Source organism: Aphelocoma coerulescens, chromosome 5 (assembly GCF_041296385.1).
Source record: "Aphelocoma coerulescens isolate FSJ_1873_10779 chromosome 5, UR_Acoe_1.0, whole genome shotgun sequence".
Lineage (NCBI taxonomy): Eukaryota > Metazoa > Chordata > Aves > Passeriformes > Corvidae > Aphelocoma > Aphelocoma coerulescens.
In genome coordinates, this window is record NC_091019.1 from 3,214,240 (window position 1) to 3,230,117 (window position 15,878).

General features: G+C 41.6%; 1 protein-coding gene across 1 annotated transcript in view; it reads left to right on the forward strand.

Moving 5' to 3' along the window:
- SHANK2 (SH3 and multiple ankyrin repeat domains 2) overlaps positions 1-15,878 on the forward strand; it is a 266,104-nt gene that overhangs the window by 74,582 nt on the left and 175,644 nt on the right. The window lies entirely within an intron of this gene.

Sequence of the window (15,878 nt, forward strand, 5' to 3'; positions counted from 1 at the left end):
AGAAACTTTTAAAATCAGCAGGGATGGATTAGCCAGGACGTTTTCCATGATGAGTGTAAGACATGATTGAGATTCCTTGCTTTCCTTGATGCTCGTGCAGTACATTTTGGAGGAATAAATCATATGGAATAAGTGTTGTGTATTATGGTTTAATTTCCTTCTCTATTATCTGGAGATAAGTTGCTTAAACAGGGGAGAGACATTCAGTTAGAAAAAATGAGTTATTATCACGTGTGTCTGAAAGAAAGAAATAATTTCTCCGTGTGTAGTTGCACGTTGCTGCAGGAAATTGTCAGGATGAAGATTCCCTTGGACTGGTGTTCATGAAGACTGACAGTGCCTGGAAACTCCACTACTTTAAGGGCTGGCAGCTTTTAATTTGCCTCTGCAGCCTTGACCCACTCAGGGCTGTTCAGATATTTCAAATAGCACCTTTCTTGATTTTGGAGAAGACGAGGAGAGTCTGGAGAAGAGTTCGGTGAAGTCAGCCCAACATTTAATGAAAATGTTTCAGTTTGTCCACCCTCTCAATCCTCTGCAGTGTCCTCTGCTCTTTGCCCAAGGTGGGAAGCTGTTCTCCATCCTGGAGACCTGGCAGTCAATCCCCAACCTCCTGGCATTGTTTGCTCACAGCTCCCCTTAGAACTTCCTTCTCTGGTCTTCCCCAACGTGTTTTCAATGCATTTTATGTTACTTCAGCCAAAGTGGTGCTGTGCTGTAACACAAATGTTTGAAGCTTTGCCTCCGAGCCCCAGTGAAGATGAAGGAAGTTTTCAATGCTGTTTGATTAGGTTTTGTGTTTCTTGGTTTAGAGTTACCATGCAGTGACCTTGGAGATTTTAAAACCTTATTTTTCAGACTGTGGCATAACGAGGATTACAGGCTGTCAGAATCAAATTGTGCTGTGTTTCCTACCATGGTTACAGGCTTTGTAAAGGAATGTATAGATGTACCCGCTCTGGTTTTATTAGGAACTGGAAATTATCTTGAGGACTGCTTAGCTCTGCTTAGTTTTATGACATTTTTCTGTTCTTGTCAGAAGCCACTGTGACAATTACTTAACAAGGAATTAAAATCTCAGGGGTTCCTAATTCCACTCCATCTTTAACTGATAAATTGTTCATAAACACACAGTATGTGGCATCACCTTTCATCTATAAGAAAGGCATTGAGAGCTGATCTACTTCTTAAAGGGATGAGTGTGCAGAGGAATTTATACAAAATATTGAAAATGAAAAACGCAAACCAGGTACCAATCTTCAAAACTGCTAGTCCTGTTTCCACTAATTCATATCTCTTTAGCAGCTTTCAGCTGATCTAGGCTTGACTTAACTGGTGGTTTAGTAGTTCCCTGAGCCCAGCAAGCTCTTAGATCAGCCCTCCCTGTCTCGGGGCACACAGTGACTGAACTGTCCCCATCTCCCAGGCATCCCTGACTGATGGAATGTGAGACCCTCCTGGGGGGCTCTGGTTTAATTAGCGCAGCTTTGAGTCAGCCCCCAAAGGAAGGAGCACAGCACTTGCCCAAAGTGGATTCTGTCTCCTTCTTTTCCGTGCCCATGTGCCAGGAATCGTGACAAATGGGAGGAGAAGGATGAGCCTTGCAGAAGCTAATGAAGGCACAGTTTGGACCACTGAGGCTGGGTAGTCACAAATCCTGCTCAGTTATTGAAAACAAGTGACAACTTTGCAGTAACGGCTTCCAAGCTGTGAAGAGCCTCCTGCATTTTCAGGAGCTTCTCGCTGGGAGTGAGGGAGGTTACACCAGGACACATCTTTTGATATCCTATGACATTATGCAATGCACCCATCAGGTTGCATCATCATTGAAACACTGTTCAGTTCATGTCTTTGCCTTGCATTAAAGCTTAATCACAAAAAAAAATTGTACCGTGAGAACAAACCGATTCCTACCGCTCTTCCTTCTGTACTGGTTTGAAAAGCTTGGCTAAACAGAGATGGAAAGCTTTCAGCTTGGCTTTTACCTTTTTAACCTTCTCAGTGTTTTGTTTTTCAGAATTTAGGTGGAGAAATTAGATTTCCTAAAGAGCTGGAGTAGTACAGCAGCCAGTTGAATCTTATTTTTCTTTCTTACTCTCTTCTGACAGAGTTTTGAGTGGGTGTTTGCATCCTGTTTAGCCTTCCATCTCCCAAGCATTTCAGTTTTCCCCTGGGAGACTTTTTGCACGTTCCAGTGCCCCTCATTTTTCAAACTTTAAATCAGTAACATTTGGATGCCACGTAAAGACATAATAGGATTACCAAATTTAAAAAAGAGTAAAAATTTGAAGTCTTTTTTCATGGTAGTCCTTTTATGTTTGAATGGAGACAACGTTCGGGAGAGCACCCAAGCTCCCAGGTGATCTCAGCAAATCACAGGGTAGTACCAATTCTGCTTCTGTGGGGCTTTTTGCCACTGCTTTGGTGGCTTTTTACTCCACTCTGTGATTCTCTCTCTCTCCACGTTTGCTTCTGTGTAATGCCTGTGGGGAATTTCAGCAGTGACTTGCACAGTGAAACAGCATCAGTGAATTATTTAAGATAAGTATAGTCGCTTTAGTGTGATTTAATAATTAAAAAACCCTTTTAAAGACAAAGTCAGCTCCACAGAGAGCTGGGGTAAAGAACTGAGAACCTTTGTTGGAGAACTGGTGGCTGTGGCCAGGAGCCCTGAAGTTTATGGATTACTGAGAAATTGTCACCTCTGACAGCTACAGGGAGTGGCTCTCAAGTGGCTTGGAAGTCTCTGGTGTCTTATTTATTTTCATATCCCTCAGTAAATTCAGACATAAATTATCATTTCACCTTCAGACTGTTAAAACAATACCTCTTTCTTCTTTCCATTGCTGTCTTCCAAATAATTGTTTAATGATGTAAATTAATAGCTTCAATCTGCAATTTTAAATTAGGAAATGTTATTAAAAACCCAGGCTTTTTATATAAAATGTGGAATTTTCACTCTCGCTGTGTACATGCACACATATATTGAGTTAGAAAAGCCTCTGGCTAGCATTTTATTTTCCACATCCATGGGTATAAATCCCTGAGAAGCCCAGTGTAAATTGGGATGTTGGCTTTGGATTACAAACAGCTTCATTTATGGAACCATGCAGAGAAAGGTATTGCCTGAGGAGGTGAAAATATTTTATTTCCCTGAGAAAACAAAGTGGTTGCTATGGGACAGAAAATGATCTAATGATGGCTTTCACAGAGACATGCAACCGGACAGAATTAGAATATTCAAATCACAGTGGGCAAAAATGTTGGTTTTTCCAGGATGTATTTGTGGAAGATTTTTCTTAGTGTAGGTCTGGATACTTTCAAGAAAAATGAAGAAGTAGGTATTTTTCCATAGGGTACAATTTAATTGTTGTTTTTTTTGTTTTTTTTTTCTTTCCAGTCCTCCTAGAATACTCTGCAAATGAAACATATTTGTTCAGTCAAACTGCTTTTAAATACCTGTGGAGAAAATGCCAGTCCTTTTGAGTGCTGAATGATGATGTTTCGAGGGGTCACCAAGTACAAATAATGTGGGAGGTTTTGTGTGTGTAGCAATATAATGAAAAATCTAAGCAACGAGTAAAACTAATGAATTTAACTACAATTAGGTACCACGTGGTAAGGGGCATAGAAACCCCAGATCTCTACAGGTGGTTGGTGCCTAATGGTGTAAAAAGGTGTATTTTGGAATATTTGGGGGTTTTTTAACTGGTTGTAGGCCTGTGCCCCAGTGAAGTTTATCTTTCAGAATTCAATTAAATGGACTTAGAAAACTCCTTCAGTGGTGAATCCAGAAATCACACATGAACCATGTTCCCTTTTGCTCCTTGGTCTGGGAATACACACAACAGCGCTTGCTGGATTTTGCTCTAGCACTGGAGTGCTTTTGTTACTTACATGAATTACTTAGCACTTGTACTCTTCTAAAAAATGAATTTAGTGTCCTTCCCAGCTTATTAAGGACACTAATTTTTAATGCCTGTAGATTAGTAAGGAGTAAGTGCCTTCCTAAAAAAAAAATTACTTTGTTCTTGAAGGAAACAAAACCTAAAGTTGTTTTATAATACTTGTCCTCATCACATTTTTCCCCATACTAGCTTGAGGACCTTAGAGGTCTTTATTATCCAAAGAAATTTCTGCTGTGGTCATGCTTGAAAGTCCCCCTGGCTGTATGTGCCTGGCATGACTGCGTGCAAAAATTGCTGCTTTGGATCATCCTGCTTTTGGCATGAACAGCTGAGGATGTGATCTTGCAGTGTGACCAGCTTTCTGGGATCCTCCCAAATTCCCTGAGAGTTCCTAGTGTGTAGTGTCAAGCTAGGTAAGTCTTCCTAGTGCTAGTTAAGAGCTTTTTCTCAATGTGCTGTGTTTTCAAAAGTTCCTGAAGCCCACAGGCCTGGGGGAGGGACCATTTGCTGTTGGGCACGAGGGTGCCTGGTGTGTGCATGTGCCTGGTGTGTGCATGTGCCTGTCTGCTCGGAGCTATCCATCTGTGATTATCACCATCAGGATTAAAGTGCTGCCTTGTTTTGATTTCCTATCTCCTTTTCCATTATTTTCATGTTGTTTAAAACTGTCCCCTAAATTTTGTCTCATGGTAAGCCTTCGATTCCTGTTTAACTACTTCAGCCCTCCTTCTCAATCTCCTTCCTCAGTTCCTTCATTTCTGGAGCCATGGTGTTGTTTTGTACCAGCAAGTTTCCTGAACTTTCTGCCTTTTGTGTGCAGTTAAATGCTTACGGGGTCTATTCATCACTGCTAACACAGTCCCTAGGTCTTGGGGTTTCTTTTCTCCTCTCCTTTCTCCTGTCTGTGTTTGCAGGTCTTTTCTTTGCAGTGCTCCCTGTTAGAGAAGACGTGTTTCTCACCTGGCATTAACAGTGCTGTGTTGGGAGGTTTGTTCTGTCCCTGACTTTAGGCATCACCTGCACCGGGTAGGTCCTGAAAATGCAGAATACTGAGAGATGTCAAGGTGCAAAAACCAAGAAAATGATTGTAGTTAGGAGACAGCTGCTTCCCCCTCTCCTTTTTGCTGTCATAGAGAGTGGCAGAAGAGATAAGAAAGATCAGTTGGAATTACAAAGGTTTTCCCAACTGTAATAGTGCATAGCAACAGAATCCCTGACAGTTCACCCTTTGAGGAACACACATGAAGGTTAAAATTGGTCAGTGAGGCTCAGGTAGTGAGATTCGAAACCAAAATCCACACTGAGGCCGAGTAAGGTGTTGGTTAAGGGATAGAATCTGTGTTTTGTTTCTGATGTTATTTAGCACCTAGCAGTACCTGTTTTCAGATAAGGCAGTCCACTCCTGTCTGTTAAGGACAAGAAAATCTCCTGCAGTCTCTTCTAATTATCCTACAAAGGTCCATTTCTCTGGTTCTGGAGCAGTCCTGGCTTGCATCATTCATATGGTTCTTTATTTCCTGACTGAAATCCTGGTCCCTTTAGAGTCCAGAGCAAAACAATAAATCAGCTGTACTGGAGCTGGGATGTAAACAGCTGTGTCTTTCCCTTCATTCATTACTTAACAACCTACAGAATAAGAGGTGCCTCTGTCCCAGTGTCAGAACTCTGTGACTCTCTCACTGGATTCACAGAGCCTTTACTTTTCACAGTCTTTCCTACATAAATGCAAATCACTGCTTACTCCTGGATCTTCACTATTTCCTGTATTGCTTTTGGCTGCTGAATGATTTGATTAATCCTGAAACTGGTGCCTGGTGTTCAGACCCTGAGTCAGATTTCAGGGAATGCGCTTCCCTCCCTCGTTCAGCACCGCGGCGTACGCTGCCTCCTGCTCTGTGTACTACATGCCATGCACTTCCCTGAGTCGTGGAGCCCTGGCACTCCTGAGCAGCTGGCAGCAGTAATGCCTCTTCATTTGCTCCATTGGAAACTCCTCCAGATTATATCTCCCAGATTCACTGGGAGCCACTGGAGTTTCGCTTGTATTTTCTTCCTGTCTTCCAGTCCTTCCACCTCCACTTGTACTTTATTTCTCAGATGTGTCTGAGTCCTGTGAGCCCCATTTATTTCATCTCCTTGTCTACATATAATTCCTTTGATGTTCCTTCTCAACATAAAGTGAAGCATGGTCCTAGCCAGGGGGACTTAGGGTGAGTCATCTCTAAATTTCTTGCCAAATTCTTGACCAGGAAAGATAAGTTAAAACTCCATGGAAAATTTACTTGAGGGGATTCTATAGAAGTTTTCCTCAGCTTTTAAACCAGCCATCACCCAGCCAAGGGAATGATTTTAGGCTTTTCCTGACCCCCAGTGGGAACTTGACACAGGGAATGAGAATAGTCTTGGCTGTGTTTCTGTCCCCTGTTGTAACAGAGGTGTCCTGGGGACTGTGGTCGCCTCTCTTTTGTTTAAATCAGTGGCTCCTCAGAAGCCAGAGCTGCTGGGCATGCTTGTAGGATTGTTCCCAGTGAAACCCTCTGGTGTCCACTGCTGGAGCTGAAGGCTGGATATTCCCTTTGGAATAGGTCTCTAGCAAACAAAATATATTGCAAGTTATTTGAAATCACTTCTCAGCTGAAGTTTCCTAATGTAATACCTGAAATGCGTATCTGATGTCACCCTGTTTTATGTTTTCTGTCTTACCTGGTTTTTTCTCTGGATACACAGTGTATTCTTCAGGCACTTCTTTTTGTTTATAAAGATGTGCCACTTATTCCTGAAATGTCTCATGCCTGAATTGTGCCCTTGAATTTGTGAGTGCAGTCGTCATCTTAATTTAGATGTGCTTCTGTAGATGGCCACAGACTGGATCCCAGGTGGCTGATGCCAAATGATCCTTCCTCCAGTGAAAGGGCTGCTGGACACATGGAATAGTCACACACACACACGTGTCACCGGTGTACAGGTGACACCAAAGTGAGAATGACTCCTCTCCTAAACACACATTGTGCAGTTACTCAGAGACATCAAGAATCTGCAGCGGAGATGCCATGACCTAACACAGCAACACGATGCAGTTCCCATATCCATACAGTTCCTCTCCTTTCTCTGATCCCATTCTTTTTTAGGGATGTGCATTAGCACTATTTGCATCACTTCTTGTCCGGAAGAAAACAGAGTTATTTTGAAACTTGAACACGGAAGTCAAATTTCATTGTAGTAGTCATGATGTCCGGGGGTGTGACTGCCAAATAATATCCAGAACCCTCTCTTTTCATAGTAATGTCTTGGATGTCAGCCATGCATTTTCCACTGAATTAATGAACATCAGATCTATGCCAGGAACGTAAGAATAGATGGCACTGCTTCTGAAATAGTTGGTACATAAAATTACTTCTCCATGATGGGTTTAAAGCCTGCACCTTCTTTATTCTTTCAATTGATCTTATTTACCTGCTCTGACTTACTAACCTATTTAACAACAGTCCCTTCTTTTGTATTCTTGTTATGTAAAATCTAAAGCCGGCTGTCAGCACAAAACTTAATCTGCTGGAAGCATCAAGAGGCAGGTTGGGAGAAAAAGCCTTTCCTCGACATTTTCAAACGCCATAACAAGCACGTGATGATGTCTTGAAGCAGAAGTAGGGATAGTATTGTGCCATCACTTTAATCATGAATCCACCTCAAAGCCTGTTCAGTGAACAAGCCTGCCTTTCTCAATGGGATTCAGCACCAAGAACATTAGAAATGCTGCAAACACCTACATATTTGTACAGAGATAACCCCCTGTTTCAGCGGATACAGGCTTTTTTTATCCTTTCTTAGTTGTACCAGCATGATTCATTAGCAGTTATTTTTGAGATGAAGAAATGTAGGCTACTAACATTATTTAAAATGCTGTTATTTTAATGAATAAGTCAGCAATGTTTTAGTTTCTATTTAACACCAAATGTCTAAATGGAGCTAAGGATAGCGAGACAATTATCAGCTTAAATTATTGGGTTTTATCTTCTAAAGATCCTGCTTAATAACATGACTTTGGATAGAGCTTGCAATCCTCTATTTAGGAGAGAAGATATTTTGGGGGGTGAATGGTTGTGTATCTCCCATCTTTAGCAGAGAAGACAACTGGAAGTGGGAGACTCTCTGCTCAGGTAACCCAAATGTGTCTTTTCTCAAAAGTGTCAGTGTGAATTATTTGGTTCTTAGGTCCATTTTGGAATTGAGATGATGAGAATAAGAGCAGAGGAGGAATTCTTGAAAGTCACTTAGGTAAGAGGGGAATAACTGTGCTGAGGGTAACGTGGGGTCCCATAACTATGGGTCTCACTAACTCCACGTTTGAGAAGCAAAATCTACAATCACAGAATTGCTTTCTGCTTTCTACACTCACAACCCCCACCAGGATTCTCTCCTCAAATTCTCTTCTCACTCCGTGCAGATTTCTGGGCTTCAGGAAGGCTGCAGAGTCAACAATTCCGTTCTCTTGGTGCTTAGTTTCTGGCTTACCAATGTTTCTGCCCGGATAAAAATGGGCTCTGCTGTAAAATAAGAATGAAAGTGGCAATGCAGGTTTTTGTCATTAACTACATCATAAAGTGGCAGTACCTGTGGGAAGCCAGCCAGCAGAGGGAAAAGCTCCCAGAGTTCCAGTTCCTTTGCTGACAGCTCAAGCCCAGCTCTGTCTCCTCAGTAAATTGCCAGATTCTTCACTCCATAGAAGGATTCCCCTCAAAGTGCAATAAGGTGGCAAAAATTTACAGTAATGTTGTACTAACTCCTTGATTGCTCCCCCTTCTCCTCACAATTAATTTGGGTGATTTCCACTATTGTTATGCATTCAAATATTGCAACCTCCCATTAATCTTCCACTTCTAGATGCTGTTTTCTTGTGTCCAGCTCCTCTTCTATCCCCATCCATTTGTCTTGGTTGCTAATTTTATGTAACTTTGCCATGACGTGGTAACTTCTGGAAATTCTCTCTCCAGGCATTCTCTTATGTGTCATTTATTTCCTCTTGGGTCTGGGTGGCAGGAAGATTATCCTTAGGGAATTGGTGAGGGAAGCAGTGAAAGGCAACTGTAGCAATGAGAAGAAGGGAAAATGAGATTGAAAAATGGCAGTGAAGGATGCCAAGATTTAAGAGTTGGAGAAGAGGGAGGAGCTGGAGCTCAAAAAAAATACTATGAATTTTTTTCTCTGCTGTTTTCTTACCATTCCTGCCTTGGCTACCTCACACTCATGCATGAACTTTAACATCAGACCAGTTATATATTTTGAAACTTCTACAAGAGTCCAATCTTTTTTTTTTTTTTCCCCCATTGAGAGCAATATACACTTTCCAGTTATGAAAATGGTGTTATTCTAAATAAAACTGACATGATCCACCAACACTTTCGGAAGCACAGATGCTTTGTCCCACTATTTACTAAAGAGGTTCACACTTAGATTAAAGCAGTGAAATCAAATCACTGAATAAAGCCTGGAACAACATAATGATTTAAGGAATTCATGGAGAGTTTCTGGTAGGAAGAAAGTTACACCAAGGCAAAATTAGATTGTTTTCTGTACAACACCAGGGCATGGAAGCACCGTGCAATCCAATATTGGTGCAGTTGTTTTGCTGAGCATCTTGTGTGGTTTCATTTGTCCTTGTTCTCCTCTGCAACATCAGGCTGCAACCACAAATTCAAGTGCTGCATCCGAGACCTGTCAGTGTCAGACTTAGCAGAAGAGTCTCTGTTACAGGAGCCACCAGCCATGAAATTCTCTCTCTGAGTGACACTACTTTGTTATTATTTTTTGTCCAGCATAAACGACGTGGGTTGGGATATGCAGAGCCCCCTGAGATTAAGAGATATTTTTTCCCAACTCAGTGTATACATAATGCCAGGAATGAAATTAATTTGTTGTGTACTTCAGTCCTCCTGAGCGGTCCTGCATCAGGACAAGATTTCCCAGTGTGTTATTAGTGGGGAAAATTGTGCTTTCCTTTCACCAGCTTGTTTAAAGAGCAGAAGAATTTGTAGTGGGATATAATTATATTTGATTCCTATTTTCTCTCTTGTTGTTGGAAGTAAAAGAATGCAGCTTCAGGGGTTCACACTTGACTGCTTTCAGTTCAAGTTGATAGTCTGAGCTAAATGGATGGAGCTTTCTGTCCAGATACTGTACAAGTTGTTAATCTCTTGCTTCAATGACACTTGTAAGGAGCTGGTTACTCAGAGTTTGCTGCTGTGTAAAGATGAACCACTCTGGAGGAGTTCTGCTTGCTGATGAAAACACACTTTGAAATAAGCCCAGTTCGTATTTAAAGAAACCAATTACAACAAGTGGTTTTGTGTTTTATTGACTGCAAATCACCCATTGCCTTTTTTTGAAAGAGTTCACAGGGACTATTTACTTTTTAAAAGATTCTATTTTCCTGTGTCTTCACGGCCAGCAGAGAAAGCTCTTTGTTATTTGGGTGCACAAATGCCTGGAGGATAGGCACAAATATTTTTTGTAGTTAATTGTATCATTCAGAGTAAGAGTGGATGTTACTTTCAACCCAAACATGAGTAATAGAAATGAGGGGCTGTGAGTGTTCTGGGAGTATAAAACCTTGAGAAAGACTTGTCAGAGCTGGCCTTGCCATTCCAGGGAGAATGTTCTCCAGAACCAGAACTACAGAAAATACATGGCTTTATTTGGATAAGTTGCTTCTTTCATAGCAATATACCTGTTAGAACAGAAGCCAGCCAGCTGTATTTTATTCAGATTGGCTGCTTGCTTCCATCTTGCTGATAGATTTCAATCATGTTCTTAAATTCCCCGTCAGCTATTGTAGCTTTCTCTCGTTGCTTTTGCTTCTCTCTCTCTCTTCAAGCTGCTACTTGCAAGATCTCCCTCATTACCAGCCATTGTTTCCTCCCGATTCCAGCCTTTCACAGAGAATTGGAGGGTTTCATTTCCCCACCTTTTAACCTTCTATTGTTCACTTCTCTCTCCACCCCTGACCCAGATTCCTCATACAAAACCACCTCTCATCCTTGGGGACAGAGGTTTTATTCTGTTCTCAGGTGAATCTGTATTGCTGCAGGCAGAGCTTCAGATATTTGCCACATTGAGCCTGGTAATTTTTCTTTTAAGATATTATTCAAGCTCTTCTGGATCATAATTTCTCTACTTATTACCTTCCAACCTCTCAGAGAGATGGCAGACATTTGCTCTGACATGTAGCAAATTTTGAAGCAATACTTAGCAATTTTTTAATGCAATCTAAACAGAAGATTCTCTGTCTCTCCCTGATGTGTGAGCATCTGAAAGTAAAGCCCTAAGGTGAGCTTGTCTCCCTTCTCAAGCACATGCAGCTCTTCCAATGCTTTCCTTGCACTGCTGCTGTAATCTTAGTGAGGGCTAATTTATAATCAGGTGAATATGGCAAAAAAAAAAAAAAAAAAAGAGAGAGGTTGATTTTCACTTCCCGTGATTTTAATTTAATGAGTGGCAACTGGGTATTCATCAGCTTTTAAATTCCTTTGGGATATGCCATCAAACACATACACTTCCTATGCTTTGTTATTAAAATGAGTGAAGTGTTTCCTGCAGAACTCTGTGGCCAGATCCAATGAGAAATTGCCTCTGATTGAGCCATCCCCACAGCTGTGCCTGAGCCCAGAGCCTTTCCAAGTCCTTGTCGTCGGTTTTCCAGGAAGTTCTGGGAAGGTTCTGGGTTCCTCGGGCCTTGTCACAGTGAGCACAGCCTGGGAGCGGCGGTGCCGGGTGACGGAAGGGGTGTCTGGCGCATGGCTGCGCAACTCCCACTGCTATTTCTTGCCTTCCTTTCTAATTGATGACTCCTGCCATCTGTTCCCGAGCCATCCCTCTGCTGTCCTTTCCCACACACAGTCTCCTGCCCCTGTTCCACCCTTGAGCTCAGGCTGAGTGCCCCAAGGCTCCTGCCAGGAGCTGGTTGATACCAGGAGTAGCTGGGTGCTAAGATGCTGCTGGCAGAGATGTAACGTCAGGTCAGCCCAGGCTGGGCTCCCCCGGCAGCATTTCAGTGGGCTCAGATGCTTCTCTCTCCGTGCTGCTTTAACTGCAATTCCCTGAGCAAGCTCCACGGATTCTTTAATTCAGAAAAAGAATAAAAAAAACCAAACCCAAACTCTCCACTTTATAAAATCGGTTTAATTGTTGCTCTGAGGTGGATTCCTTCTGAATCTGTCACCACCTCCTGGGTTCATGACCACCTTCTGGCTTTCTGGAATAAGTCAGTAATGTAGAAGCACTGTAGCAGCCTAGGTTGCTTTTTTTTTTTTCCCCCAAGAGCCTTTATGTTCTTTCCAGTCTATATTTGAATCTCTCTTTTCTTGTCTAACTCTCCATTTGGTGGCTTAGCATACGGGAAGCCTGTTTTATAGTGCAGAGAAATGCATTTCTACGTGCTAAGGACTGAATTTTTAACAAGAACCTAGATGTATGTACCAGCCAGAGGGATTTTTCTGGCAGAAGCTCCAAAATGGACAAAATCAAGAAAGAAGAAATCATGGCAATCATAGCTGTGGTTAACCATTATCTAAGAAGCCTTGGACCTTCAAGGTGTGTTGGAGGGACGATTAAATAAGAGCATTGGGCATCTCAGTGCCTAAAAATAGATCCTCAAGAGCATGTAAGTCACTGATTTTCCACAGATTCCTCATGGGGGTTATGGACTCAAACACCCACAAAAATTGGTGTTAAAAATGCATGAGAAGTGCTCATCAAAATTAACCCGAGAGCCCATGTTTTGGTGTTTGTTTAGGGTGGCCTTTTCCTCTCAGAGACATCCCCATGCAGAGCTCCCACACGTTTTTCTGAGCACCTACCAAAGAAGCAGGGAAATGAGGGTTTACCTCACCTCTATTTGGAGGGTTTCTCATGATTTTTAGATTAAGGATGTTAATGGCTTATGGGTTATATTATGCTTGGGTATAGGCACAGTCAAATTATTAAGTTTTTGTCCTGAGGTGATAACACCGAGTTGTGAGGCAGAAAATCTTCCAGGAGGGAGTGGAAGCTGCTGGAATATTTCCTTTTTTAATTTCCCAGCACCGCAGAATTTGGGACTTCTGTTAAAATAAACAAATTCTAATAAGCTATTAGTGAAAATGAGAGAAGCTCAAAAACTGCAGCTGCGAGTATTCGCTGACTTCCTTGATTGTCACATTTTCCCATTGTACAACAGTGGTTATTGCAGTGGGCTCTGCCATGTAGGAAGGAATGATATTTCCTGCTTTGGGGGAAAGACAGGCAGTTAAATGGAATAAAATAGTCACTCGTCAGGTGATCTCTCTCATGGTGTAGGTCGGAAAGAGTTCCCACCATTTTCCACGAAACTTAATAATTTCAAGTGACTTTCATATTTTGGATGTTTTTATAACACTGATTAGAAACCTCCAGATGATGAAATGTTACAGCTCTGGCAAGAATCTAATAAAAATCCCCCCTGGGATTGATTTTGATTGACTACAGTTGCCTGTCTGCTTTTATTTTACTGTATATGAACAGACAGGAATGAGCAGGATTGTGTTAACCCTTGCCTGGCCTAATTCCTGTCCTTGGGGGCCTGGGCCATCACTGCTTTCCAGCACTGACACCCAGAGAAAGGAAAAAGCAGTTTAAGGGTTCCATTAACACTCATAGTTCCTTTGTGCTTTGTAGCTCCAAATATAATCAGGGGCATTGGAGGAAGATATTGGAAAATGGAACCCGCACAGGGTTATAATTCAAATTAGTGGCACAGCCCTGGTGGAGCAGCTTGTGTTCTGGAAATTATATTGATACTTCTGTGGAGCTAACTAATGCACACATTTAAAAGTTAATGAATAAAGTTCAAAGTTGTTCTTTAGGAAGCCTTTCTGTTAGAAGTCAGGAAGAAGGTTTTTTCCTGTCAAATAAAGGTGTTCAATGATGCACATGTGCTGTGTCCATTTCCACTGGTAAGAGTTCCACCTGCTAAGGGTAGTTGCTTTCCAAAAGAAATGGAACCAAAATGTAAAATTATGTTGGAGAAATATTCTTTTCTTTATAAATTAAGCCCTGGGATGTTAAATTAAATTTAAACTGTTCAATTTATTTATGCTTACTGATTCTTTTCAGTGCTATGTAACTGTGAGATCACTATGCACACAGACATTAAATCCATTTAAGTAATTTATTTTCTGTCTTTCTTGAAGCAGTTTCCTCAGTAAGAAACCCCTTGATTTTCCAAATAGATGCATTAGCGATCAGTGGAGAAGCCTGAAATAGAATAAATATTTATTACCTGTTGTATAGTTTATGTTATTAGAAGTCAATTTTTTAATGTAGGTTACTCTTTTTTTAAAAAAAGTGAATTTCCTATCCTTTGGAATCTTTGTATCTTAGATTTAAGTAGATATGCTTAAAATTTTTGTGGTTTTTAGCACTTCCCCCTCCTTCCTATGTGCCTGTTTCAGTTATTTGCTCTTCCTCTGGAAGCATGTTTGCACTGCCAGCCATAGCTATCCCTGGGTTTATATTTTTTCAGAATTAGGACTTTCCAAACTTCTCTGGTTACATCTTGTATTTCCTGGCATCTGCATAAAATTTAGCAAACCAGCTTGGTCAATTATTTTTGGTAATTTTTACTCTGTCCAAAAAGAAATTCTCTTTTATTCCAGCGCGATGGAAGGGGAGGGGAGAAGAATCGTGCTTGTATCCCTTCTTTTTCCAGCTGGAATATGGGAATGTAGGGAAGAGGTTCTGTGTAGGGGCAGGCTTGGCTCTACCCTTAACGTGGTCATTGTGTGAAGCTTGGGGTGATTTGCACTTCTCCTCAGGTCCTTTGGAAGAAATCAATAAATAAATAGGGAAAGGGGAATAAATAGCAAAAAATGAAGAGAAGAAAGAGAAATCAATGGGGAAAAAAGAAACAGACAGCAAAAAGGAAATAGGGGAAAGGAAATAGATAGGGGGAAAGGAAATAAATAGCAAAAAGTGAGTAAACAGCAACAAGCAAATGAATAGCAACAAGCGAATAAGCAGCGGGATGCTCTGTGCACCGAGAGGCAGCTGTGCAAGTTGAAAGCCAAAGGCAGGTCCCCGGCAGCTCCCAGCCCTGGCTGGGCTTTCCCGTGCCCCTTGCCGCCTGGCAGATGGGAATTTTTGGCCCCCGGGCCCCCGCAGCTCGCTGGTCCCGCGGCGCTCCCGCACCGCCGGGCTGGGAGCGGCAGCAGCGTGTGCTCTGCGGGGCTGTGGCGGCGGCAGGTTCACATGACTAATGCTGGGAGAGATAGCAGGAGCGCTTTTCTTTTTTTTTTTTTCTTCTTCTACTTCTTCCCCTTTTTTTTTTTTTTTTTTTTTGAGCAGCTCCAGTCTGTGCACAGTTGGCTCCCAGCTGACAGACAGAATGTGGGGTGGGCTTTGTCACCAGAACGCTGGGTACTGCATGCCCAGCTATGCTCGCAATTCCACAGTGCCCAGAAACCTGCTGCTTATGTCAGGGTGCAGCCAGCCTGAACACATAGAAATTGGGTAGCTTGATTGGTTTTTGGTTTTTTATTTTTAAAATATATTATTATTATTTTTTATATTTTTTTTTTTTGCCTCTTTCTTCCCTGCAAAGGTTATATAATGAGGGGATTGCTGCTAAAGTAAAAAGGGAAAATGAAGTCTTTGTTAAATGCCTTCACAAAGAAAGAAGGTAAGCGATGAAAGCAGAACACTTTGATGTTTCAGACTGGTGTTGTCTTGTGTACATTTAATATGATGGGCTTAGTGACTATAATTAATCAATTCCTGCGATTTCTTTTTCAAAATTATTTGATGTTAGACAGTCCATTTAGGCAAGTGGTTATTAAAGCTGGATGTGACTTTATTCCTTTCAGGATTTTCTCTGAAGAATCAAGTAGTTATAAAAATGTTTTTGTTCCCTAAGAAATGCATTTGGAATTTCCTACAGAAGGATTTTCCTAGGTGAATTTTGTC